We start from the raw sequence: 27,036 nt of genomic DNA, 5'->3' as shown, positions 1-27,036 counted from the left end.
ACCGTGACGTTGCCGTTTCACGCCCTACCTGAGATCACTTCTCTTCCGTTTACTCTTGTCCTGTTATTGAGTTGCATGGTTGTCCATTAGCCATAATGGAGTGGGAGGTGGGACGAAATGTCTCTCATTAGATGAGTGCGGTGCAGCCCGTTCTCAGGCTGAAAACGGTTAATTTATGGAAAATAGGGAGGGCAGACGAGGCGCTGAGATGGAACAGATATCCTGCAACGGTTTAAGGTGGGGGTAGGGTGGTGGTGGAAAGGAAGAGGAAAAAGGGGTAAGAGAGAACCCGAGCGAAAGAAGCAGAGAGGAAGGGAGGGAGGGTGGGAGGGAGGGACAGAGGAACGGCTAATGGAAATGAGTGACAGGCTTTCAGAATGATTTACAACGGGCGGCTGGGCGGCGGAGCTGCGGTGCTTTTGATGGATGATCCTGAAAGACGGCGCGCGACCATAAATCATGTCTTTGAATCATTGACAGAGATAAAGGAGGGGGAGAAAAAGCAATGGCATTGATGCTCATTCTTCCAATAATGTACATTGACGAGTTACACTAGCGAGCCTTAATTAAAAAGTGAACATGTGGTCCTCTCTCCCCCCCCTCTCTCAGTCACTCTCTCTCTCTCTTTCTCTCCGAGCTTTGGGTGGTGATATCAGTCATGTTTAAAAATGCAGCATGGCACCATCCTCGGCTCTTATCGCACTTCTTAGTGGACAAAAAATAAAAAATAAAGGATCGAGTTCAAGTTCAATTTCCGATTGTGAAATACCTACACTCTTTTTTGTCCTCTTCTGATGTGTCTAATTTCCTGAATTACCTTTGTGACTTCCACCAAGAATGCCCACATTTCACATTTTCTTTTCTTTAATGCCCCTGGTTGCACACACACACACATTCTAACCCACATACACTCCCAATGTTTGACTCAAATATGGCCATTTGTCAGTCCATTGTTACAGTGACAAGTGCAAACAGCAAACACGACGGGTCAAACTTTGGGAGGACAGTTTCCCGAGCATCTCCTCTTCTGCCAGGTCCTGATGGATGTCAGAAAAGGGGAAGGAGGGAACAAGGAGAGGGAACGACAGAGAGAGAAAGAGAGAGATGAGCGCAGTGGGAGCGGTGGCAGCCTGAAAGCTTGGCATTCTGCATCAGCTGGGCTCCTCCAAACTGCACACAATGGAGCAGCGAGGTGAAAGTAATCCAGAACATCTGTCTTGGAGTTGAACGCGCTTGGCCTGTTTGTTCTGGTAGAGGAAAAGATAGCAATCCGTGCACTTAACATACAAGCAAAGGACAAATCTACAGGCACATCTGGTAACAGCGTAATCTTTTACTCATTCATACCAACAGGCAATTCACTCACTGATATTCTTGCTTGTATAGCTGGAAGGAAACCTGAGAACCCAAAGGAAACCCATATGGTCCCTGGATCAAACCTGGGGGGAACCCTGGAGCTGTAAGAGATGGCCGCTCCACTGATATCAATGATAAATCAAATTTGAGGTTTTTCTTTACTGCCAAAGCGACCACAGGGTGAGAGAGAGCAAATGTGTATAGCAGTGTTTTGTTGGCACCAGGACAGAGTTTTGCTTCACTCCTTTCACATTTCTCCTCAAAAACCCAGTGATGATCACTGAAAGTCAACAATGAGGCATTGACTGTTCAGATGGCTCTTTCACGCTGGCTGCAGTGTTTCTTATGTCACAGCTTGTCGCGCTCTCGAAAGAAAATGACATGAGCTTTGCGTCAGAGGCCAGACCTCCTCTTGACTTGGCCTTGAGTCGCTGTGTTTTAGTTTGTAACCTTGTACCATGGTCTTGCAGGCATCCCTGTGTGGGTGTGTGTGTGTGTGCGTGTATCTGGCCACTTGCTGGAACACATAAAATCCACCTCCAGCTGGACGATGACATTTTGGCCGTTCGAAATGAAACCCAGGCAACAATAGTGCTCCTGCTGCGCAATGCTGTGGCACATACACAAGGCCTAGCGTGAGGTATCAATGCCACACATACATACAAACACCCCCCCATCACATCACACACACACACACGTACACACACTTTTTCTGCACCGTTGGGATGAGTAATTATTTTCTGCATATTGTGAAGTTGTACATCTATCATGTCTGATCCCATACTGACATTTTCAAACACGGCTTGATGGACACCTGAAGTAATTACTTGTCATTCTTCCGTTTGAGGATTTTCATGTCTTGCTGCTGCGTTCCCCGCAACACTCTGCTGCCTGCTCTCCTCCGGCGCAGCCGTGCGGTATTTTAAGAAACTTCATCTTTTTTTCCCGAAGATGATGGTGTCTTAAAAAAGAGAAAGCATGCACAAAAATCAACGGCACACGGAAAAAAAGGGTGCTCGAGACAAGAAAGATTTTTGAGTCGAATAATGATTCGTGTGTCCGCTTCAGTCTTTCCAGCCAAATGAACCGAGGAGCTCGATAGACTTCAGAGTCGCTTTGTCTGGGAGTGCTCATTATTTACTCGACTCGTGACCCTATGATCTTAAACGGTCTTAAAAGATGATCCATATAGTAATGAAGTCGGCTTTCCCGCTGGCCATGTGCCCAAATACACAACATAATCAAAACGAAAGGCGCCGTGGATTCTGAAGAGCCGCTTGGGGTTTGACTGACAAACGTTACTTTTTTTATTCGTTTGTCGTATCCCTCTTCTGGCAAACGGACTAATGGTTATTGAATACTAATTGACGTATATACTCTGCAAATGGGGTTCGGGATGGTCGAGTGTTGTCGCAGATCATCAACGTCTTCCTTTTCGTTCTTTCTTTCCAGCTCACCATTATAGGACAACTCCAGCTTCTTTGACTCCGTGTTTGAAGTATTTGTAATGTTTTAGCAATTCTGGTGCTAATTTGCTGCAAGGCTTTGCGTTCTGAGAAGTCTGTCGCAAGAGGGTGGCGTCCGTGCGCAGTTTTAAAAGAGGGTGAAACTAATTTAACGATCTTAAATAAAAGAGCAAGAGTTTTGTGGATCACTCAACATTGTACTTAGTGTCTACACATAAGAACTTCTAATGAAGAAGGTCGGAAATACCAAAAAAAGTATTCTGCAATACAGCTCAGCTAGTTAGAGCTCTATGAGAGTGGTGTTAGCATGAAACCGGAACTTTTGAAGTTGAATCTTCTTTGCGGTGAAACTTAAGTGGAACTGGCCAACAGGCATGTGAGTTGCACAGGATGGATTTTCTCTTTAATGCTGAGCTACAGCATTTGTGATGTTAACATAACCTTTCCTGTCAAGCTACACTTTCTACAGTAAAAGCCTATCGGTTTGGACCACCCTGCTTGCAGGATGTGAGGAAGCCATGCTCCCGGACCTACGGACCCCACTGTCTTGTTGTTCTTGGAGGGACGTGAAAGCAAATAGCCACTTAAAAAGAGCTCTCCCTCCGTTCTCGGTCAAAACCAAAAAGCCGTCTAGCCATTTATCAAAGGGCCAGACAACCTGCTCCTCTGCGTACACCCCCCTTCTCCCCCTCCAGCCGCTGGCAATGGCCATCTCCCTCATCTCTGGGTTTTAACTAGGGCTCCGCAACATTCCAGAAATGACAAATGATACTTATACCTCTGGCCTGTACCGAATCAATAGGCATGCAGAATGGCTATCCATCTTGCTAGCTATCGACAGCTGCTGCTCGACATCACAAGGGAGAGAGAAACGCCTGGTGGCTTTATTCAACAGTAAGACACGGCTAATGGCAGCGCATATTTCTAAAACGACTTTCTTAACCTGACAGTCCCCATCCACAGGACCCCTGTGGGCTGATACTACAGAGTAAACAATTTTCAAATAATGTAAATTAATTGAAAAGATGTGGTGCATTTGATAACTTAGTTCCGGTACACCCATCGAACATTACCTTCAACTTGAGAAACAGGAACGGAAACCCGTTCCCAATTTGTGGCTAAACCTATTGGGTTTTTGGCGATCACTTCCAGCTATCAATCATCATCGCACGAGTGTCACGGTCTCTAAGAAAATGAACCAACCGAAAACATTGCATCTCTCGCAGCTTAGCGCCGAAGCATTATCCCAGTGACCTCGTCAGCAGGGAGAAGCTGGCTGAGCTCTAAGCTAAGCTCACACCTGCGTATGTTTACACGGCCGTGGGTGCCGCTGGAAGCCGATGGAGGAGCGATACGGCTGCGTCTGTATCTCAGCAGCTGACAGATAGCACTTCAGTCCAGCTTTAGCTGCACCTCCCCTCGAGGGGACGTGATTGATGACTACCGCTGCCACCTAGATCCATTCTCTCTCACTGCTTCTTTCGCGTTGCCTCTCTCTCTCTTTCTCCATAGTCCTACTGCACTTAGACTGAGGGTGACACTCATCCCTCACACCACTTTTAAGATGCTGTTTACAAATACGAGAGGCTTTTACAAATACCCACGTTGGCGCTGGAAAACCTTCGGAGACGAATGATAGCAAAATTTCATAATCTGTTTTGAGATAAAGGGAGAATTTGGAACGTAGAAGGGTTTATGAATAAATCATTTCTACACAACCATACACTGCCATGATGTCCAGTGATGTCTATTCAAATCTCTTTATTATCATACTTGTGCAAGCTTTCCATTTAAAAAAGGCATGCAAAATCCTTTTATTTTTACTATTGCATTTCTGATTAAATAGCTAGCTAGCCCATCCTAATCACTTTTCTACTAACAGCACCAAACCATATGTAAAACTTAACAATTTTAGCAGTAGCAGAAGTAGAATTACAGGAAGCAGTTGTAGTAGCAGTTGTAGTAGTAGTTGTAGTAAAAGCAGTAATAGTAGTAGCAGTAGTAGTGGTAGTAGTAGAGGCAGTAATAGTAGTAGCAGTAGTAGTAGAGGCAGTAATAATAATAGCAGTAGTAGTAGTAACAGCAGTAATAGCAGTAGAAGTAGTAGTATAGGCAGTAATAGTAGCATCAGTAAAGAAGTACTAGAACTAGTAGCAGTAATAGTGGTTGTAGCAGAAGCAGTAGTGGTAACAGAAATAGAGGTACTAGAAACTAGTAGCAGTAGTAGCATTATAAGAAGTATTAGCAGTAGGAGGAGTAATAGCAGTAGTAGTAATAGTAGTAGTAGTAGTAGTAGTAGTAGTAGTAATAGAAGTACTAAAAGTAGTAGTAGTAGAAGTAGCAGCAGTAGTAATAGTAGAAGTACATTTACATTTATGTCATTTGGCACCATGACCATTATCCAAAGCGACTTACAACTAAGCAGCTAATGGTTAAGGGCCTTGCTCAAGGTCCAGTGCAGCTTTGTTTATGCTGGGATCTGAACTTATGTTCTTCTAATTCAAAGTCCAGTGTCTTAACGACTGAGCTACTACCAGTAGTAGCAGTAGCAGTGGTAGTAGTAGTAGTAGTAGAAGTAATAGTAGTAGTCATAGTAGAACTACTAAAAGTAGTAGTAGTAGATTTACTAAAATTATTATTATTATTATTAGTAGTAGTAGTAGTAGTAGTAGTAGTAGTAGTACAACAGTAGCATTTGTAGTAATAGTTGCAGTAGTGGCAGTAGTAGTAGTGGCAGTAGTATTAGCAGTAGTAGTAGTAGTAGTAGTAGTAGTAGTAGTAGTAGTAGTAGTGGTGGTCTTTGAACTCCAGGGCTTTAGTTCTTTTAATTCAAAATAATTAGGCTTAGCATGAAGGCTTTTGGAATAAAACAACACTGACATCTTTCTGTTTTTGGTTTGCTTTTCAAAAAAAAAGTTAAGAGTCTGACGGCCTGTGCCTTTTAAGAAACTGGTGCCCGAGCCATCCGTTTTAACGACGTGACCGTAAGTGTGTTAATGAACACTTAGCCCAGCCATCTGGAAGACAATTACATGGCAACAAACACACCAGCTCAGCAAGTAAAGGTTGGGTCATCAATCACAGACAATTGTCACAAATGAGATGAATGTTTTTTTTCCTGCTGAAGGCTGTGGCCTTATAACCCCCACTGACTGCTGTGCTGTGTCCGGTAGAAAAGGTGAACTTTTTCCTTTCATTTCACGGCTTGAAATAATGAACAGAATGAACAAAGGCTGTCTTTTTCGCCCACTTAGCCATTGTGTTAAAGACAATCGGCCGCGTTAGCGGCTTAGGCTGCCAAAAATGGGTGCTATCTAAAAGTGCGGTACATCGTCTGAAAATAAACATCTCGCAATCTGTCCACATTAGGTGACGACTTAAAAAAGAAAAGTGAGAAATAATTGTGCATCATAGAAAATGCAAATGAGATGCCTCTGTTATTTTTTCAAATCCTATTTTTAGAAAAGGACGTCTGGAAAAAAAGGGAAAAAAGCATACTTAATAAAGTGCCAGTCCTCAGAGGTGTCCTACAGTCAGGTTTAAGCCTCTCCTCTATGAGTAGTCTAATTAATTAACATTTCCTCCCTTTTTCTAATTGTAATCATATGCCCCTTGGGGAGCCATCACGGACTGTAATTGCAATTAAACATTTGGATGAGTTGATAAAACAATGTCAACACATGCAGTTCATTCAAGGAGCTGCGCAGTGAGGGTATAGGGTTGTTTGAGCATCAAAAAAACAAACCTGGATATTCCTTGATGGTGCAAAAGTCTGATTCAGACATTATCTCTTATTATATTGCCAGGTAAGCGTGTATTTCGTGACAAAAAAACAAAACAGAGATTCAATGACAAAAAATAAATTATTTAGAAAAATGCTTAGAGATGTTTTTCTCCTCTCTTTCAGTATGGAGATGAGCAGACTTCACTGGCACTTGTTTTCTCCTCGCTTCTTCGCTGTCTTGCGGCCTCCCCATGAGATATGGATGAAATCCGAACTATTCTGGCAACGTCCTAATATTTTATTTTACCCCCGGAGCCGCTACCGAGTCGCAGCGAGCCTTGAAATATGAAAATCTTGCAATCCTGTGGTTAGGTTGTGTATATTTTCCTTGTCCCCCCCTTTGGCTGAATGAATTCAATTTCAGATTTGAACCGAGATCAATCCGACTTGTACATACTAATAAATACACACGTATGAAAAAAAACGGCGTAATAAACACTGCGTGTGCCCTACACGTGCTTGTGCGCCACTGTTGGGGGTGAGAATGGTGTTTTTACTTGCAGGGAAAATCAAACCTCAACATATTTTGGTGGCAAGTCGAGGACGAGCTGCTGACAGTGCATCAGAAATCATTTTATGTGATCAACATGTATGGTATGTGAGAAATCGTATGTTGATGACAGGGAGTGTCAGCGACAGAGCCGTGTTTGATAGCGTCTGCTGTTTCTCATTAGGCAGATGCTACTTCACGGAGAGAGCTGTGCAAACTGTTGGATTCGCAGTATGATCTACGAAACGCTGATTTAATCTTAAGGCGCTAGGATCCTAAACGAACGCTTCAATCACGGCTTATTCATTGACGGGACAAAATATGGCGATCAGATTGCCATCGTCTGGAAGCCTGAAATTAAAAATAGTTCTCTATGCAATAATTAGCCTTTTTATCCTTATGATTGTAAAAAAAAAATAGACCATGCTGGATTACTTGACCATTAAGTATTTGCACGGCTGATCCACTTGAAAACACACACAGATGCCAAAGCAGTGTCTCTCGCTGAACAACCCCCTCCCCTCCCCCTTCATTTAATGATCCCCCACTAAGGAGGATTCAGCGTACGCACACACCTCAGAAAGAATTCAAATCCCTTTTCCCACAACCTCTTTCAGACCGTGTGATAAATGACACCCGTCATTCCACCGTTGCCAAACAGCTCAGTGGGGAATTGTACTGATATATGATTCACAAGAACAGGAAATAAACTCTCCCTTTCTCGACGGCACACTCACTCACCAACCAGGGCGGACCTGGACAGCGTCAGCGCTCCACCGTCTCAGAAAGGAGACAGCCGAAAAAGGCAAAAAAAAAAGACACCGCTTTTCAAAAGAGGCGTCCACCCTGCACTGAAAAAAAAAATGACACAGAGCAGCTCTGAAATACGCTGATGACGACGTTTCTGTTTTTTTATTTTTTTTATTTTTTTTTTTAAAGAGGAAATCAGCAGGCCCACTTGGCCAAGGTAAAAGTATGCAATTATCGAAAGGGGGTAAAAATCTCAGCGAATGAGCAACCTTCCCCTGCCCCCAATTATAATAAAGCAAGCGAGGCTAATTACTAGCCCTTGATTATCTGAGATTTCTGTCTGGGCCTCTGAAAAAAAGACATCGAAATGAAGGAGGGAGCAAAAACAGAAACAAAGAGAAGCTGGGATTTGGCTCACCGTACTAGAATTTGCCCTTTACTTTCTCACTCAGATTTTTTTTTTTCTCTTCCTGTATAGACTGTACAGCTTGTCTCACTTAATCTTTCTACATTTATCACTGCAACACTTCCAGGGTTTTTTAAATAGGAGTCCAGATATGATATGTTCCTTTAAAATAATACATTTTATTCTAAACAAATATCACTAACAAACCACATGAATTGTTGAAAATGCTTCCAAATTAATTGCTAACCCAATGATAGATGGTCATATATCCCACTAGGATCCACTGGATGTTTTTTGCACAGGGAAGGGAGCAAAATGTCTATAATACACCAAAAACTATACTACATATTCATATTTTGCTTATATTATATGCTATTATTTGTTTTTTACACATTCCCACTGCTAATGTGAGTACAAGTATGTGGCCTCCCACTCCGCGATATGCCCAGGGCCAGGACGAGGGTCTTTCAATCACTCCGACAGTGACATCCTTTCGCCATTGCCGTCACAGAGGCCTCTGTAAAAGGAAGGGAGGGAAGGAGGGGTGTGATGGGGATGGAGATATTTATGAGCTGCGCGTTCGCACTGGCGTGATATATGGCCTTGTAGTGCATCTCCTGCTCGTTTTTTCGGCCCCTCAAAGTGCTCCTGTGAGCTTTTGCTAGACGGGGCTAATGCACGCACCAGACGCGAGGCGCTGCTCCTAGAGGCACCTGGTCTTGTATTTTATCATCGACATTTAAGTAACAGGACAGGAGTGTTGTTCTGCACGGAAACGAAAACGTGGAATTCTTTCTAGATGCATGCGGACTTGGACTTCTACATTAATAAAGATGGGATGGAAAATTACAAGCTATTTTTTTCTACTGATCAAGCCAGCCAAGCAGAGGCAGGAACAATCCAAAGAATAAAAGCAATTACTCTATTAATCACTGCTAATTTGGTTTAGCAATATGGCTTCCAGCATGTTATTTAGCAGCTTTGAAAATAGTACTTGATCCAGCATAGCATTTTTTGTCTGAACAAAGCATGATAAATATATGTGGAGATATATTTGATTCTGATTCTGATATGGGAAAATCTGTATCACATTACACTTGCCAAACAGGCAAAACAAACAACAAAAAAAAACCATTTATTTTTTGTTTCCTTGGAACAAATCTACCTCAGCCAAGGGTTACATTGCCATCACATTTAGACTATGTGACAATCTTTGCTAATTATTCCATTTTAGTTTACCATTAAAACAGTTTATATCCTGCTTTTCTACTATTACACGTATTTACAGCCATTATCTCTGAAACTCTGAAGTGAATGTTAACAGATACGATGATATGGCAAAAGCCAGTATACTGTGCTTTTTTTCCCATACACAGCCACCATATTTGTGCCTTTTGAAAATAAACAAAATGCACATACATGCCTGCGATGCATTTACCTGAGTAAAGTAACTTTTTTTCCCTTTCTCCTTAGAAATAATAATTGCAAAGGAAAGCTTGCAAAGCCTTATGGCAGATTAGGAAATGAATTGGAAATGGCTTCAAATTGTCGCTCGAAAGCAAAGAGGCTGCTTTTTGCACCACAAGGGGTTCCTTACCTCAGGCAGGAAGAGGATTAAAAGGAGCCATAAAAGAGCTTAGTAATGGCATCGGTAATGTTTCATCACCATTAAAATGGCTCAAAAAACATCTGCTTTGCATTTTTCACTCCCCTGCGTCTCATTTGTCTGTAAAACTTTTCTCTTTTTTTTTCCTCTAGTGTGCCCCAAACTTCTCGAGTCCTTTCACCTTCTTTGCCTTAAAAGTGGGGTGCGTTAAAAACTTCGCCGCTGTCCTCCCCGTGCTGAAATACGCCTCCGAATCATCTCGTGTTGCTCCCCGACCCAGTGATTTAATGACTGTTTTTATGCAGAGTCTGAAAAATCGGGCCGATCAGGTCGCTGTTTTCAAAAGACGCCTGTTCAAAGTGGCTCCTTGGCTATTTTTTTTCTGTGGGTGAGCTGTGTTTTGACTTTCCGGGGTTTGCTGCAAATTCTTTTTAGGACTTGTGGAGAGAGCAAAAATTAAACAGGCTTTTAACGCACACGTCGACACTGCGAGGTCCTTCTACCTGCTGAAGGAATAGCGGGAAATTCAGCCAAACGTCATATCATGGTTGATCTGATGAACAAAATGTAATGCGAATCGACAAAGTAGATGAGAAATGATCTATCTACACTCTCCCTCCCCTTTCCCTCTCTCTCATTAAAATCTATATTAAAAAAAAAAACTCTAACATTCCTTTCCACCAGACAAGCTTAATAAAAAGGGTGTATGTTATAAAAAGAATCCCGTTTATAGACAACACGTACAGAACGGCAAAGTTGAGTAAACAGGGCGACTGAAATCTTGCTTTCCTTTTCTGAGAAAATGATCCCTACAGTGTAATCTAGGCCTCAGCGTCATTAGGTTACTCCAGCGCACATGACTGATCGCTGCCAGTCAACACGGCCCATTCACGGTCGGCGGTCAACACCCAGAACGCCTGCTCAAGGGGAACATTCACTGGGAGCCAAAAAGGGAGTGGTGCAGGACTTTTTTTTTGTGGTATGAGAGCTAGATGACATTGCAACAGTGATCCTTTTGTTCACACCTATTTAAAGACGCAGATTATAGAGACTTTGGAGATCTGCCTTGTGGGAATCGGTATGTGACAATGAATCGTTCATTAAAGTAAAATAAGCGAATAAAAGGAAAAGGAGGCGAAAGGTGAAGGATAAAATCCACCCCAATCTTTATCCTGTACTTTATTTTGTATATAATATACCTACAAACTGCTCTTATCAATCTCCTGTAAAAGTACAAATTATAACAATAGTATATAGTATATCGTACTAATGTCTAAATAGTCTAAGGGCTGGACAAACAATATTGCCAGGTAATATTCAAATGAGCTTTTTTAACAAACCCAATGTTTTAATAAACACCACTTTTCTGGGAAGATGTTCCATTAGAGTGTGTTTGTGAAGATTTATCCCAAAGGTGTTCAGGATGGTTGAGGTCAGGGTTAAAATTTTATTTCTAGCACATCCAAAGACGTCCTATACAATTGTGTGCCTCCAACCATGTAGAAACAGTGTGAAGAAGGAGAACATATGGCTTGAAAAGTCAGGCATCTTAGAGTTAGGGGTCCACAAACTTTTGTATATATGGTGTATATGTTAAAATGTACAATCTGTATACTGGGAAACTTTTTTTAAATATTGATTTCGATCTATTCTTTTACAGCTGTGTTGTATATAACGAGATCCTGCGACACCACTATAATCAGTGTTTCTTCATCTTGTGTTTTCTGAAAAGGTCACACTGTGACGTATCGATCTTCTATCAGTCGCGTGTCTTCACGTGATACAAATTCGCCAGCTCAGTGTTCACCAAACTCGAATGACACATTAAACTTGCACATTAAACCGAGCTTCCGTTTCTGGGCTCCGCCATTTGCATGCGTTGAATGGAATTCAGTAGAAAAGTGAAGTCTGCCTGTATAACAGAGCACATTGTGTGTGCAAAATATTGCCAAAAAAGTGACTTATACAGTCAGTCTCACAACACACAAGTCACCTTGTCACTACTTATAATGAACCTGATGTAATAAACTAATATTAATGAATAAACACTTGCTAAAACTTCTTGCTAATGTTCACCCTTGATTATTTCGGTCAAATTTTATTTTCGTACCTGGTGTAATAAATGTGAATCCCCCCAAACACACACACACACACACACACACCTAATCACAAACAACAATATGCTGAACTCACACGAAGTCCAACATTCCAGCAAATCAACATCTCAACTTCGAAGACACTGTCAAGCTGTCAGCCCTGATGCAAAGAATAGTCTAGGACTAAAGGCCTACGAGGTAACAAATTGAGCTCATTTCATTCTTCCTGAATATTTACACACACAGGCAGACGCTCGATGAAAATAGTCTAATCTTCAACACCCTTTACGACTATCAGGAATGTTTACTGTAACCTATTCGGTAATATCTCCGGCTTATAGGCTTGGCTGCGATTGTACGGCACTACCTGGTATGATAAAAGTGGAAGTAGAAGAGGTGTGTGTGTGTGTGTGTGTGTGTTTATATATATATATATATATATATATATATATATATATATATATATATATATATATATATATATATATATAAATAAAGGAATGAGAGACAGAGATACAGGGAGGGCAAGGGGCCGAGATGATGTTCGGCTGCAGTAATAAAGTCGGTAATATCACTATCTCACCCTCTTCTCCCAAGGATCGCCATAAACCTATTTCGAAAATTGCGCCCATATATTTGTGCGAGACAGTTCGCTCGTCCCGGTGACAGTGCAAACTTTTAGGGTGAATTATGCCTGTGTCATTCAGAGGCGTTTATCAAAACGGGTCAATTACTTGAGGGGCACAAAAAAAATGTTCAGAGCGCACATCCTCGAGCTGACTTACATAAAAAAGGGTAGAGCGCAGAGGTAGACCACGAGTACTCAGTCGCTTTAAAAAAACGTGTTTAAAAATAAATGCGGGGTTTTTTTTTTCTTTTGCTGATACATGCAAAATCCTTTTGTTATAATCTTGCAACTCTGGTCAACAGAGGTCAAACACGGTTATACTGCACATCATGTTTCATCCATGTACACATTTTGCACAGTATATTTCAATAAGATAGGAAATTCATTGATTGTACAGCTTTTAAACTTAATATAAAACTTAATGTATATTGTATATATAACTGGATATGTATATTTTTTTATTCCTTATATTAAATTTTACTGTAATATTTACTTTTATTTTACTGTAACTGCAATACATCATTTTCCTTGTGGGATCAAAAAAGTATTCTGATTAGTGGTAAAACATTGTATAAGAGTAATAAAGCACCTCAAATTTGTTGTTTTGTATATACAGTATACACACACATATATATATATATATATATAAAAATCATCACTATTTTGGTAATGGATGATTTTTATAGCTAATTGCACAATGTTTGAGGGGGTCATGTGCATGTTGTGTATCTGACTAATGCATTTTGTTCTACTCATTAATACTAACACTTTGTGTGGGAAATAAGGTTGAGCTTTCATATGACTTGCCTTTCATGAATAATGATCAGTGTGGGCTGTTTGCAAAAACCACACACCCTTTTTTTTTTTATTGTGCCGGTAGGCAGCTGCACATTCCAACCACTCATGATCTAAGCCTGAGGTTCCTCGATCTCTCTGTCTGCGTCTGTGTGTGTGTGTGTGTGTGTGTGTGTGTGTGTGTGTGTGTGTGTGTGTGGCTTTGAAACAACAGAAGAAACACATCTAAAATAGGCCGACGTGTATATACAGTTAATACACCGCACACTTCCCTAGTTCTTTGTGGAAGCTTCTGGAGAGGCTTAACTAATCTCAACCGTCTTTAAAGAGCGCGCGCTAAAACCGTACACGGCGTCATCAAAGCGTTCTGGTAATTACAGAGTTAAGACATCTGACTTCTTCTTCTTCTTTTTTTATTACTGTCAATTTTGCTCGTGTGGAAGAGCGAAGAAAAAAAAGAAAAAAAAAGATACACCCACCACTTTAATCACGGGTTTGATTCACTTTGGTTCGGCTAATGCAGCGATATCATCCGGCTCTACAATGCCTCGCCATGGCTCCCCTTTGTTCGAGATGACAGACACTCAGAACGGTGCGCATCAAAAGACAACCCAGGGACAAAACTGTTTCAGAAAAAGGCACGGCAGGATAATAAGCCCGGAGTACATACACGACTCATATTAACTTAGCTCAAAGTGTTAAAAGTGTAAATGACTGTATATCCGATCTGACGATCTTTTTCTCTGGTATCGCAGACACAGCAAATTGTGGTGTTGTGTCACGGTCAAAATAATAAACTGCAATTATTATGCTACTGTGACAGTCACTCTGATTATGTTCTTAGACAAGCTAACTTTTATGCAAAGGCAAACAATTTTGTTTGAACTAATAAACACCTCATTACTTTTCACCCTTGCATTAGACACAGTTGGTAACTATGAGTAGCAACTTTTTGTGTTCACTGCACATTGCCTGTGTTTCCACAATTGCCATTGCCAGCAAGCAGTTCCTGACTGCACAAGTGGTGTTACTTTTTATTCGCCTTAAGAATAAAATAGCAGGCACGTGTTCGATTCACTCTTTTCTAGGCCATCAGTTCTGTATGACTAAAGGTCAATGCAAAGCTTTGCATTGTATAAATATGACACTGGTAAACGGTTGATGTTGCACGGATAAAGATCAACTTGTGGCTTTTGGGGGCTATTGTGATTCCAAACTGAAATGCAAAGGAGATTTAGAAAGCAAAAAAGCAGCACAAATAAACAAGCAAACAAATAATTAAATAAAAATTGCTTCTGATATTCTGAATTTGTGGAGGGTTTTTTAAGATTTTTAAGATTCAAGGTAGAAGGTTCTTATAAAAATGTAATAAAAATAAAAAATATATATATATTTCTTAATATATATAATATTTAATAGTTCTAATTGATTGCCATTATAGTTTGCGATTTTCTGAAATTGTGGAGGTTTTTTTTTTTAATTGAAATTTTTTGTTGCTGTTTTGTTTATTAATCAATTTTGATTGCTGTGTTTACATAATGCATATAACCCTGGCATGATCATTATATATATAGTATACCAGTATTATTAATATATACCAGTATTATTAAAGCATGTATGAGGTCTTAAATCCAAAACATGCGGTTGGTGTAACAGTCACTGAGTGGCAGCAGGAAGCTCAGAGCTCGTAAGGCTGCTCTTGTTTGACGTGGGTCTAGTGAACTATCGCATTAATCCGACACAATTACTATGTTGTCATGTGAGATAGCCGAAAAAAGGGGACGGCAGGCGTAAGGAAAGGAGCAAGAGAAGAAAAGCCAGCCTTCTCTCTTCATCTTGACTAAATCAGTGCAGGAAATGAATATGGATGGCCCGAGGCGCGAGGGGAAGGGAACAAGAAACCTGATGAGCTCCCTGAAGAAGGCGTCTGGACAGTGACTGCTACCACACACACACACATACACACACACACACACAGAAACACACACACGCATGCACTCTGCACACACTGCAACTCTATTCTTCTAACTTCTAACACACACGCTGTAGATGAGCATGTACGTATGACTTAAACTAAATACGTGCCACACAACCGCACGCCTACACAAGTGATTCTGCTGCACACACACAATCTGTAGAAATGAAAAAAACAGGCACAAGGTAATATAAAAAAAACCTTTTTCTTAAAAATGTGCCCGAATTGTGACAACAAACACATCTGCAAAAAAACATCATTCACACTTGACTGAACGCTTGAATGCACATGCATGCACGAACCCTTAGTACACAGTGCAGCAGTCAAAATAGGCAGATTAGTCAAAAGCGGGCAAAGTGACAGCGCCTCAGTAGAGGGGCATCAAGCAGGTGCTTTTTGCGGAGGCCACATGTGTGCGATGACACACACACATACATCTGTGTGATTGATTGGCGTTAACAGAGCAGACAGGAAGCAATGAGTCATGTATTTGGGTGGTGTGTGTGAGTGTGTGTGTGTGTGGGTGTGTGTGTGTGTGTGTGTGTGTGTGTGTGTTTGTGTGTGTTTGGGGCAAAGCTGGGTCAAATACAACGCACACAAACACACACGCAAAGACGTCCACAATACATTAAGAATAAACACAGCAGGTGTGTGATGTTGTAGAAAAATAATTATACATGGTGGCATGTGAAGCGGCCTGCAAACAGAAACGCGTTTTAATCAATGTTTCTACGATACGTTCGATGGCGAGCTCACTGCCCGATCTTACACTATGACTGAACATAAAACTGTGACACTGTAACAATGTCCCCGGTTGAAAACAGACCATCAAACACGTGGATACTGGTGGTCATATGATGAATTAATTTCCAGTCACAGGTGAAATAGAGGGGGCACGGAAAAGTTATATTATATATAAAGATAGTATAGTACACTACCATCAAAAATCATCATTCAAATCAGATTTGAACTTTCACACTTCAGTTCCAAAGTCCAATACTTGAGCCACTAATATACCACCTGCTAATATAGTGTAAAGTATGTACAGTATATTACAGCATAATACAGTAATAAAACAGTGCATATAGAACAATCTAGTAAGTATAATATAGTATAATATAATATAGTAAATATAGTATAACAGCATAGTTTAGTATAATATATTATTATACTATATATACATATAATATATAGTAATTATACTATAATAGAGTACGTATTATGCTCAAGAACATAGTACAATACTATTTTAGATCTAAAATAATATAGTATTATACTATATTTTCAGCCAAAAAAAAGTCAGGTTTCAATGCTGTCTTTAATTCAAAACCACACGTTTTCTATTAACACCCTCATTCTAATACCTTATGGTTTCTATAGTAACAAGGGATTGCAACCCGGAAATACATGAATACTGAACATAATCTAAACATATCGAAAAAAATGATTTTTGAAAACAATCATCTGGTCACCCATACAGGGACATTTTCTGGTTGTATTTTACATATAAGGAAGGAGTCTCCAGTGCCAATGCTTCGTAACAAATCTGTATATTTTTTTTTTTAAATACATTCAATTTTAATTGTATAAATAGCATCAATAGAAATGGAAGTAGTTACTGTTATGACATAAGGAAGTAATGAACAGGAGGTTTGGTGCAATTATATGTAATTCTTAACGGAAAAAACGTGTCAAAATAATTGCACTTCAGGGTGGTGCCAGGAACTTGGATTATTGATTATTTTTCTAGTACTGCTAACCCCTATCCTGTTTTCAACCTTATATTTAATAATAAATATTGTTTCAATATTATGTGCCGTGCAAGCATCCAAATAAAAAAAAAAAAAAATTCAATCTTCTGTGTCATAACATGCATTCCAGATGTCGGGGCAAGTGGGGTATTGGGGAAGGTGGTGGGGATTTTAGAAAGAGAACATCATTGAACTGTACTAATAAGCTCGCATCATCCTCAGGCCATCTGCTATCAGGTTGGCACATGGCTGTGTGTATCAGAGTGATCACCAGGAAGTCCCTCTCTAAACTAGAACAAGCCTCAGCCGCTTCTCCCTCCCCTGGCATCTCATGCTAGCGTTGTGCCGATGCAGATATTTGCATGCGTTTTCCCTGATGCGGGAGAATAAAAAAAAAATCTGCGATAAAGCTCGCTTTAGTGTTGCGGCTAATCTTGATGGAGCTGCAAAAGGCTGAAAGCGATTGATATTGGGCTGCAGTTTCAAACGGTGCCAATAACTCTTGGTGTACAGATTATAAACACGTTCTAGTCTGTTCAAGTGTTGGTTTTCACTATGTTATCCCTTGAAATTAAGCAGTTTTTGCGACCTGGTGCCCTCTGAAGCTTAAGGTTCTTCCTTGACAGGGGTGTGGAACCTGATGAGGTTGGTAGCTCATCTACCACAAAGTTCAGCATGTTGTGCGTTCTGCTAACCACAATTCTAAAGAGAGGTTACTCCAGCATTCTTGGCCATCGCTTCTAATCCTCTCTGATTCATACTAAGAACAGCTCACTGGATCACAAAGCTTTTTGTACCATTCTGTGTAAGCCAGTCTACAAAATACTAGTTACTCTGGCACCCAAGAATGCGATCACATTTTCTTCGCCATTTTAATGTTTGATGTGAACATTAACTGGAGCACATGACCCTAGTGGGTGTTCCTGATAGAGTGGCCAAATATACTGACTATTTTTAACCTAAAAATCAACACAAAGTGTTTAAATAAATACAAAGCGTTAGTAAGCAGATGAAATATATATCCTCACTAGACTAACACACTAGTGCCTTTTTGTGAAGCACACATTTTTTACCGTTTGTATCAGAGGGTGCTGGGAGGAAGTGGCCTGCGCTCAGGGCACTCACATGGTCTCATTGCCACTCTTAAGGGAGTTGTCCGGAACCGGATGAGCGGCTGCATTCATTTGCCTGTGATCTGCAACGAATTCGGCCGAACCCTAATGACTCCCTCTGGGTGCGTAATGGCAGGTATTAGAGTGCTTATCCCAGAAAGCACTTCAGCTTTCCCAGGACAGGCACACATGGCTCCACTCAAGCAAGCCGGCATCCATGGTGGCCATTCCAGCTCTGCTAGGAGCAGCTGGTGAAGGCAACTGAGTGAGGGGTCAAGAGACGAGTGTGAGCGAGTTTTGTGGAGAGTGAGGGCAGGAAAAAAAAGATGATGCTGGGCATACATTTAGATGTTGAAAAGGGAAAGCTGGGGGTGGATTGGGGCAATAGTGGATGCGAAGGTGGAAACTACATAATTGGCTCAGCCATGGCATTCAATAATACAATAATCTTTATACTAACAGGTTTTTTTTATTATTATTATAATGGGTGCTATTTATTCAAATGAATTGTACATTATTTACATTATTTACAGCATTTTACTTAATTATACTATAATGTTTTAATATTATAATATTTATACATTTTATTAAGTAGTACTACTACTACTACTACTACTACTACTACTAATAATAATAATATAATAATTAATTCAAGTAGAATTATATGTAATTTTCAAATGTAAGAAATAAATGAGCAAATTTCTTAAAGCAAAATGTAATCCAGCAATGAATCACCTACAGCAAACCAGAACACAGAACTTAAATACTGAACTATTGAACTACGTTTGGATTTCATAATGAACTTTCTACAGTTTACACAGATGTTTTGAGTTTTTTCTTTCCAGTGTAATTAGAGAATAAACAGGAATATGGGTTTCCAAATATAGAATTGTTTTCCAGAATGTGTTAGTAATGGGGAGGGAAAAAAAATCTGTTCTGTCACCACAGATTGATGGTTTGGAAGCTGAATCTTTATTTGATTCAAGACTACTCATGAGAGGTCACCTCTTGTCCACTCTGTAAGTGGCAAAATTGATACTACACAAAGCAGGGACAATGTGTTATTTTGGGAAAAACTCAATTCATTGCTAAAAAAAAAAAAAAAACTTCACTCTGAGTCATGCTGAAGTTGAATTCCCTACCTACTTCCTGGCTAGCTTTGGAGCACTACACGCTAATGTGTAGTTTCTCAACACTGTTTTACCCTTTCATATCCACAAAGTCCACCCACACAGAGGTTACAAGAACCCTCCTCTGGCTGAGTCAAATCGAGAGCGCACTGAAAGGCCTGGCATCGTGTTTTGTTTCAGACAGATACAGTTGGCCCACATCGAGGCATGCATCATCCTGTACAAAGGCTCCACTGTGCGCTATCAATCATGTGAAGCCAGCTCGGAGCCATAAATCCCTCCTTTGAGGAAATTCCCCCTTTCAAATTTACAAAATGGTGGTGGTGGGGAAGAGAGACGTGCTCGTTGAAATGTCAGAGGAATGATGATATTGAGGGATGAGGCCAGATGTGTGGGGGATTTTGATTTGGTTCGCAAGCAGGTCTTGATTTTGTGCCATGTGAAGTTTCACAGAGCGACTTTAATAATTTTTTTTTTTAAAGCTGATATTAAGCAAAATGGGGATAATTAGAGTTTGGAAGACTGCCAATATTGCGTATGTATGTTGTGTACTGACTGTATAAATAACAAGAGCGTCTGTTTTTCTCATCACATAGATGTTTTTTTTTTGGTGTAGCATTTATAGCTTTTGCGAGCCTGGCTGCGATAGCATACACAGCATCTCCAATGTAGAATCACCTGAAAGCTTTCATGCTAGACATTGTAGACTTTTTAATATTCACTCCGTGGACTGTATGAAACGTGTTCGTTTTCAGTTGGCTGTTGGAAAATCTGTCCAACTAATAACCGATTGCTAAATGGATCTTTTTTCTAAGCTGGAGAACGGTTTCCAGAAACCCAATTAATTGGAGAAATGACATTGTTTTAGATCTTTAGTGAGCTCATTTTATCAGCTCAGTGTAACTCTGCATAATTTCTCGTTTGCCCACATCCTAAATTACAATATTAGTCATATACTCATTATAAGGGCCATCAATTTGTGGCAATTTCCCATTAGCCAGATAAAAATATCAGTTAAGCCTATTCATCAAAATACTATTTGGTCTATTGTATACAAATGACGGCAAGATGGACGACCGAATACGTACTAATGAGACGTTCAAAGAAACTGTTTCTGATACTGAGGCAGTCTTTTATATCAAGTTTAGAAGATTTATATATAAAAGAAAAGCTTTACATGAATACCGAATGCAAAATAATTTTACTCCATTCAAGCACACTATACGGACAAAAGTTTGTGGGTTGGAGTTGAAGATCTTGAATGGCCTGCCATAGAGCTCTGACCTCGTTCCTATTGAACACCTTTGGGATAACTTGGAACTACACCCCAGGTCTCCTTACTCTACATCAGTACCTGGTGTTACTAATGTCCTTGTGGCTGAATGAGCACAAAGCTTTACAATTACACTCCAAAATCTAGTAAAACATAAACCTTCTGAGAACAATGGAGGTTATTATAACAGCAAATAGGGACTAAATGTGGAATAGGACATTCAAAAAGCACGTGCAAATCTTATGTGTACATACATATGTGTAAGTATGTGTTAACGATAGTTGAATTAGCAGAAACTAGTAATTAAATAGATGATATAGAGTATAATGTGATTCGAATTCAGCAAGAACTGCCAAGGAACTGAAACTGAAAGAGGTGGAGCATGGTTTTATAGGTCGATCTGAGAGAGATGAATTCATGTTGAGTATCTTACACATCCGGAAATAGATAACACACATGAAAAGTCAAACTGACTGTACCACGACATTTCTTTGTGCTTCACAGTGAAACAGTCCAGACACAATAAGTCCACACAACACCGAGATTTCCCTGCTGTATGATGCGTGATGAAGAAACACTCAGCCAGGACTGCTCAGGATCGTGAATGCAAATGCACCTCAATGTGTAAGACATTTTACTCTGCTCAGACAAGTCAGTAAATATATCCCATTTCCTGCTATTGCATGCAATGAAATTATTAACGTCTGTGCCAAACTGTTTATTCTCGTACCTGGATTATTACGACTGCAAACGTGCTGTTCTCTAGAGGGTTCTGGAACAAATCTGAGGTATCTGCACGCACCGGCGTGTCTATCACGGAGTCCTTAGAGAGTAGAGAAGCCCACAGAGTTTGTTCAGAAGACCTGCTGATATTTGTTGAGCAGTTTTTTTGATGGCAACATGGGGTAGAAGCCGTACAACGTATCTGCTACAAATAAGATTGTCCGAATCATTCGTAAAAAAATTAATGAGTCAAAACTCAGCCCAGTCTTTCGCAATTTTTAATGCTACAATTATATGATATTTTGACGATACCTACTGTTGATTTTAATCTATATTTGAAAATTGACACACCACCTGCTTTGCAAAAAATCATGTTACGGTTACTGATGAGGTGGGTGTGTATAATGTACACACATCACTGTTAATATGTGTTTGTGTGGCGATATCTTTAGTAAGGAACAAATTAAAAGTGTTGTGTAGTTACTAAAAAAATACAACAAATAAACGTGATAATCATTTAAGCTGGCAACGTCGTGAATTTTCCGACAAATCAGAAATTGATTAGATAATGTCTTAATATTTAATTACACGAAACTGTTGTACACATGTACACTGGCTAGCAAATCTATGTATCTGATTTGTACAAACTGATGGTTTGTCGTGAGCTATTAACCTTCGTCTTTAAGACTTTGTTTTACGAAAAACATTGTTATGCATTGTCTAGCAGACAAATGTGGTTCTTCCCCAAACTGTTCCCACAAAGTTGGAGGCATACAATTGTGTAACATGTCTTTGGATGAGGTAAAATGTGTGCACAAAGAGAGCTCCATAAATATATGCTTAACATGGGCTGGGGTGGAAGATCTTAAGTGACCTGCTATAGAACTCTAATGAACACTGTGTACCTGAGACCTCCTCAAACTTGAATAGTGGTTGAATGAGCAAAGATGTCCAAAAGCTCCCTCCAAAATCTACTGAAACTTTTTCCCCAGAAGAATAGAGGTTATTATAACTGATCGTGGAATGGGATGTTCAAAAAGCACAAACATCTGGATTAACAACTTTTCCTTGTCTCAATTCAATATTAGTGATTTGCAGTTTAATATTCAAAATTGACAATAATTATAGAACATACATAGACAAAGACAAATATAATAGAATGTAAGTAATAATTGAAATATTAATCAAACTTGTTATAGTTAATGCGTTTTTTTGTGTTCAAATACAGTTTATAACTGTGAAAATGCAAAGCACAAACGTGGATGTTGATCTTTGCCACCTTATTTAATCTTTCCATTAAACAACAGATACATTTCCGTACAAGATGCAACACGAACCGCTGACCCGGATATAATCTGGAGCGAAGACACTACACAATTCAAGCTTAAAACAAGCCAGGTGTTACTTTAATCGTTTTGGTATGTTTTCCCCCTCTGTTTTTGCCTAAATATCTTTAGCATTTTGTTCATATCAGTGAAACCCTGTTGCTTTCCTCAGGATGGAAACATGGCTGTCCTGTATTGTAGATGAAACTTAAATTACATTTAGATGGAAAAAAAACGCTGATCTATTTTAAGTGCTAAAATGATTACAAGCCTAGCTATATATAGAGTTCTGTATAAGTAGAAAAAGATTGGATCACTACCTGCAGGTGCGATTGAAAATGAATTCAATCTGCCTAGTTTTAACCTGAAACAGCTTCCTGAATTGCCTACAGTTTATTTTTTACGTTATTTTATTTAATAAAAAAATGACATCTTTGAAGAGCTACATCATTATTTCAATTATTGAATCATGTTGTGGAAACTTTCACATCACTACATTTTTAATGCGTAATATCTCACATTTCTTTATACTCCACTATATAAAAAAAAAACATGCAGTTCATAGAATGTGTTGAATGAGAACCTCTCTACATCCACAAGCACTTTACTGTATGTCTGCAACAACAGAAAACTTTCTCCTTAATAAGCTACCTTTTATGGACAAATGTTTATGGACACCTAACCATAAGTTTGGTATATACTTTTTAAACATCCCATTTCACTTTTAGTCCTAACTGGTTGTTAGAATAACCTCCACTATTCTCAGAAGATGTTCCACTATAACATAGTGTGCTTGTAGAGGTTTGTGATCATTCAGTCACAATTAAAGTAAAATCAGGTAATGATGTAAGTGAAGTGAGGAGGCCTGGGGTACAGTCAGCATTCCAATTCATCCCAAAGGTGTTCAGTACAGAAAAGGACAGAGCTCTATAGAAGACCATTCAAGATCTTGCATTCCAATCCATGTAAAGCATATCTTCATGAATTCAAGTGAAGGGAAAATAATGCTACCACATCCAAAGACATCATATAATTGTGGGCCTCCAGAATTTGGGGAAAACCTCATATGACTAGAAAGGTCAGGTGTTCCATTACTTTTTCCCATCTAGTATATGATGTGCAGGAGAATAGTACACTGATTTGCGTCAATGATTTATATATAGTTCTCATAAATCAATACTTTTACCATTGATTCTCAAGTCAATTCAAATGCAAAAGTAGAAATTTTAATGGAGTCATATATAAACAGGGGATTTGTATTTTTACTCAAATACCAAGATAGTGTACATCAACTACCAATGGACACCAGCACCTTGAACTGAAATGTATATTTTTCTTATACCGCTTGGTGTACTTCTTTCCGCGGCTCTCAGACAACCTGAACGCTGAACGTCTTGCTTTTCCTGGCTCCGTGTAACAACCCTGGCACAAAACCCGAGAATGTTTAAGGGAAAAGTGCTTTACATGACATTGTATATAATAGAAGGTTAATTAGACTCTGTTGGCCTACACTGGACAGAAATTCGTTCGTATGTCATTCTGTATATTCAAATCAACTGAAATTGTGAATAGCAGTGAATTGAGTGTAAACGTACTTTAAATACAATCTAAAGAAAAAATATACTGCTCTATAATCCAGTCGTGACCTTTGCGATACAGTGCGACGCCTACTGTTTCTATAACCGGGGCTCTGCATGTTAATTCGCTGTTGTTAGTGTACAAAGCCGTCAAACCGTTAATATGTTCATCAGGCACTCTTAATCAACCTGTAAGTACAACTGAATTATTCTATATCCTACAAGGACACCTAAGCTGTCACTGCTTTTTAATGAGTTTCAATTAAGCTGTTATTTGCAGAAGAATGGCGTGGCGCATGCAGGCGACGCTTGCGGCCCGGCAAGGACACGCACACACACACACACACACACACACACACACACACACACACACACACACACACACACACTGGACGTTTTATTTGGAGCTTTAGAATTATTACAGTGAAATATATAATAATATTAGTAAAAATAATGTGGGAAAAAAAAAAAACTACCAGGTTTTGTAGGTACAGTATCCTTGAAAATAATTGAACGAGCATCTACAGAAAAGTGTTTCTTTTGATTTATATGAGCTTTATCACACACACGTGAGCTACACTGACATTTCAGGTGTATAAGGGATTGAGTATGCTGACATTTCTTCACGATTTGGGCCGCACTTGTACGCAGAGAAAATATCATTTGGGGGGTTGTGGAAATGTTACCTAGTTCACGAAAAGGTGAAACAAACTTAGTGTTAAACATGTACATACGAGCATCTAAATACTTTCAAGCTCCATAGAAGGTCAGACGGCCATTATAAGTGAACGTGCGATGTAAAAACGTCAGATCCGCGGTCTCTGTGACTTCCTGCAGACGGCGTGGAAAGGGGACGAGGTCGGACGGAACTGCCGAATACCGAGTCGATTCATCAAATTAGTCCTTGTGTAATTGCGTGGCACAACTCGTCCTGAAACATGTCGGCAATAAAGCTGTCGAGAAGCCATCAGTGGCCATGTTAAATGAAGACGTAAAAAGCACTTGGGTTGGGGTGGGATGGAGTGGAGGGAGGTGGGGTTATAGAGCTGTCTGGACGGCAGCCAGCGAGGTGGTCGGAACCCTTGCTGGGCAAAGATTGAGCTGGAGCGCTCGTCTTATTCCATTTCACTCGGTGCAATTAAACATCTTTGCCTCTTTGTCAAGCCCAAACCCTAATCAAATGATCATATCAGGTTGAAATATGACAGGTGATCTTGCTCTCATATCATCAATCGAGCATCATATTCTCAAATCTACTCGGATAAATAAAAAATAATAAGCCACAAACACACGCTCAAATCCACAACACGTCCAAAATTAAAGAATCAATTGATTCAAACTGAAAAAATAAAGCACAGGATGCTGAAAGACGATGATAAATATACCGGCTTTACCTTTGTACCTTCTTCTTCTTTATTTGAAAGTTTTCCTGTCTAATTGTTACAGATTGCACCATTAGCAAAATATTGTCATAGCTCCTGCACCCGTAGATAGTAGCAGGCGAGGGTTAATTTGCATAATAAATCTTAATTGAGACTCATTAAGCACTTGATTGGAAGCAAACCAGGTACACTGCGGATCATTTTCAGATTAATGGCGTTTATGTTTTTTTTTTTCCCCCCAAGTAACTCTGTTTCTCAGCACTGGATTGTGTGGCGGGTCATCGAGGGAAAGAAGGGACCTTTTATAGAAGAAACAGGTCAAGTGTTGTGGCAAAATGGTGGATTGTACAATCAAATAATGTTTGGTTTAGAGCTTTACGCATCCGAAAGAAAAAAACAAAAGAGTGATTAAGTGTGGGAACCATTAGACGGTTCGTCTAAGCAGGAAGCGACATTTTTGTTTCATAGCCGAAATGACATTCAGATTATGTTATGGAAGAAAATCGTCGTGGGGATTAGGTAATGGGTACAACGTGTTCCTCTTGTCCTCTTGCAACCGTGACACATTTTAGAGCGAATAAAGCTTTTGTGTTTTGTATGAACAGGATCCTATCACCGAGGTAAATATGACAGAAGTCGGAAATTTGATCCTAGCCCCCCAGCACTTGTCCCGATACAGCCACTCCATCTGAGATCCATCTGGAGGTGGAAACATGACCCGACACTGATTGTTTTGAACAACTCCGGAGCCATATGGCCTCCTGAGGTGGGCAGACTATTAGCCTAGTGCAATATCGAATGTCTCCAGTTTCACACCAAATCTTTGTTCCTCTCTATTTTCTCACTGAGGATGGGAGGGTATAAAGGGGAAAAAAAGGAGTTCCTCAAACAGCTGTTAAGAACTTGGATGCTTTTTCTCTTGCACACAGCACAGGTGCTTTCGCTGCACGTCGTTCTGAGCGCTGTCGCACAACTCGGAAAACGCCCCGGATTCCTGCGAGTAATCACATAACGGGAGCACAAAAAGTGTTTTGTGTCATTGTTAGGCCCCTTTCACCCTCGCCTCATTCTTGCTCGAGGAATCGACTTCTTCTCCTGACTGCTGATCCTCCGACCTCAATCTCCCAAGCCGGCTATCTGAGCAGACGAGGACAAAAACGTCGTTTTGTAATTTCTTTTATACTCGGGATGTCTGGCGGGAGTAATGAGTTTTAGTCCGGCCGCAATAAAGTCTTCCCCATCACCTCACCATTGTCGCACTTAATGAGGAACGGAAAAAAAGAAAAGAAAAGAAAAGAAAGCGCACCAAGAAATAGCCTTTTCGACTTCTTTTTTTTTTTCAGGGATGATCGTGCGGAAACATTAGCTGGCCCAATTGCCCCCGCCGGCGTATCAAATCATGTCATTTGCC

At 40.0% G+C, this 27,036-nt stretch overlaps 1 protein-coding gene across 4 annotated transcripts in view; it reads right to left on the bottom strand.

Moving 5' to 3' along the window:
- Positions 1 to 27,036, bottom strand: part of LOC124399213 (teashirt homolog 2) — a 45,187-nt gene that overhangs the window by 13,206 nt on the left and 4,945 nt on the right. The window contains exon 1 of one of the 4 annotated variants that reach the window (XM_046870002.1): positions 21,349 to 21,417. The exons of 1 other annotated variant lie outside the window; for it this stretch is intronic. The gene's annotated coding sequence lies outside the window, so the exon portion shown is untranslated. Of the gene's footprint in view, positions 1 to 7,837; positions 7,858 to 9,849; positions 9,870 to 21,348; positions 21,418 to 27,036 lie in introns of those variants that run through there. 2 more of the 4 variants (XM_046870003.1, XM_046870004.1) reach the window with 2 other exon arrangements.

Source organism: Silurus meridionalis, chromosome 16, assembly GCF_014805685.1.
Source record: "Silurus meridionalis isolate SWU-2019-XX chromosome 16, ASM1480568v1, whole genome shotgun sequence".
NCBI classification, from domain to species: domain Eukaryota; kingdom Metazoa; phylum Chordata; class Actinopteri; order Siluriformes; family Siluridae; genus Silurus; species Silurus meridionalis.
The sequence above is the reverse complement of the archived record's forward strand: the minus strand, read 5'-3'. Positions and strand labels throughout refer to the sequence as shown.